Genomic DNA, 2,479 nt, shown 5'->3' with positions numbered 1-2,479 from the left:
GGGAGACTGGGGGAGACTGGGAGGAACTGGGGGGGGAATGGGAGGACTGAAAGAAAATGGGAGCACAGGGGGGAGCTGGGAACTGCCAGGGGCAGAGGTTCCCCCACAAAAAAAATTTGCTTCACCTGCCCCCAACCCGGAGTCACTGCCGCTCCTGGGGGAATGGAGTGGTGACCTCGGACACCTGGGCCCCTGGGGAAGGGGGGTGCTCAGACGCCTGGGCCCCCGACAGGGGGGTAGGGTGGGGGCCCCGGATGCCTGGGCCCCTTCGCCTGGCCCGGGATTCCCCCCCAGAGAGTCATTTCTGGGGCCCGGAAACCCCCCCTCCGCTGGGCAACTCAACCCAGGAGCCGGAGGCGAAACCCCCCCCCAGGTACCGGGAGCGAAACGGGGCCCTTCCAGGTAGTGCCGGATGTGGGAGGCAGCTGCGAGCCCAGGCATCCGGGCGCCCTCGGCAGCGCCGACGAACTGGGGGGGCCCAGGCGTCCGGCACCCTTAGTGGCGCTGCCGAAATAGGGCGGGCCAGGTGTCTGGGTGCCCTCGGCAGCGGCGCTGAAACAGGGTGGGGGGCCCAGGCGTCCGAGGTCACTGAGCCGCTCTCTAACCATTGCCCCGGGGCAGGACCCAGGCGTCCTGGCCCTTCCCGGCAGCCGCATTCAGGAGCAACCGCAGGAGCAGGGGGCTGGGGGCCCAGGCGTCCGGGGGCTCCGTGACGCGGCTGGGCCCGCTGCGTCATGGCACCGCTCCCCGAGGGGTCACATCCTGCCCCTTCCCAGCACCGCCCACAGCCTGACCCACATTCGGGGCCCCAACGCCTGGGACGGCGGCGCGTGGCACCCGGATGCCTGGGCCCTTCCTCCCAGCGGTGGGTGGCAGCAGCGTGGGGCACCCGGACTCCTGGGTCCCTTCGGGGCTGTGAAGTGAGGGGGTCTGGGAGGCCGGACGCCTGGGCCCGCGCACTGGCAGTGGGGGCGGGGGCCCGGGCGCCTGGGCTCCCCGCTGGCAGCCCCCTCCCGCCATTCGCTCACCGCCGTCGGCTTTCGGTTTCGGGCGGAGGCCGGGGAAAACACGGYGGGGGGAGCCCAGCCGCAGGCGGGCGCAGAATTGGCTGGGAGCTGTTGGGATTCGGGCGCGATTGGGGCTGGAGCGGGGCAGGGAAATGGGCAGCGTCTGAGCAACATCCAGGCAGAAAAGCGGATGGATTTGGGCAGGGAAGTGGGCAGGACCGAGGCAGCGCTGGGACAGGGAGACGGGCAGGATCCAGGCAGGACGCGGCTGAGATGCAGGCAGCTCTGGGTGGGATCGGGGCCGGGGGCACCGGGGGGTTCCCGGCGGGTGCCCGAGGGGAAGTCGAGCGCCGGCTGCCAGGGCCAAAAATAGTCCCAAGCAGGGAAGAAATGACACAGGGCCCAGGCGTCCGGGCCCCTTCCCCTCCCCCGCTCCACCCACGGCCCTCCAGGGGACCCAGGCGTCCGGGTGGTGCAGCCCTGCTCATGGCCCCGGAAAACACTTTTGGGCCAAAAAAGAGAAAGAGAAACACCAAAGAGCCGGGAGGAAACCCAGAACTGCCCAAACTCTCCCCAACTCACAGACCGCCCCTGGCATGGGGCCGCTTCCCAGGCCGGTGGGTAACAGGGCAGGGTGGGGCCCAGGTGTCCGGGCCCCCCTCCCCTAGGTGCTCTCCGCCCAAGTGGGCCCAGGCGTCCGGGCCCCCTACCCCAGGGGGCCCAGGTGCTCCCCGCCCCAGGGGGCCCAGGCGTCCGAGCCCCCGCCCCAGGCCACGAAGCAGACAACACACACCGCTTCCAGAGCGAGTCCAGCGTTTATTTGCGGCAGCGGCTGCTTGGCTGCGCTGCCCGGCGCCTCCCCGCAATAAATAACCACAGGCGGTAAATAAATAAAACTCTACAAAACAGGAGGTATTTGTCCTCTCTGCAAGGGCCCCACGGGAGCCGCCCGTTTTAACGTAAAACAAGGGCGAAACAGGGCTGAGCCCAGCTGCTGCGGGCCCTGGCGTCCGGGCGCCACTATACACGGTATAGCCGGGCCCCGGCGCTGGAGGCCCCATAAATACATAAATAGGCAAATAAATAGAAACGCCGCGGATGCGTCCCCCCCCCCCGCAGCGATAATTACGGTTAATAACAGCAATAACGAAAGGGGCGCGGAGCCGCAGGTCCCCCCAGCCGCCGCCGCGTGGCCCTGCCAGTCCCCAAGTGCCCCCGGCCCCCGGCCTCGCCTGTTCCTCTGTCCCCTCCTCTACGTCCCCCCATCCTGCCTGTCCCCGTGTCCCCCGTCCCTGCGTCCTTGCGCCTCTCCACGTCCCCTGCGTCCTGATGTCCCCATGTTCCTCTGTCCCCGTGTCTTGCCCGCCATCGTGTTTCTCCATCCCTAGGTCCTTACCTGTCCCCAGGTCCTGTCTGTCCCCGTGTCCCTCTTTCTCCACGTCTTTGTTGTCCCTGTGTCCTCATGTCCCCCG

Source organism: Rhea americana, unplaced genomic scaffold (assembly GCF_003343005.1).
Source record: "Rhea americana isolate MKP2758 unplaced genomic scaffold, rheAme1 scaffold_802, whole genome shotgun sequence".
Lineage (NCBI taxonomy): Eukaryota > Metazoa > Chordata > Aves > Rheiformes > Rheidae > Rhea > Rhea americana.
The sequence above is the reverse complement of the archived record's forward strand: the minus strand, read 5'-3'. Positions refer to the sequence as shown.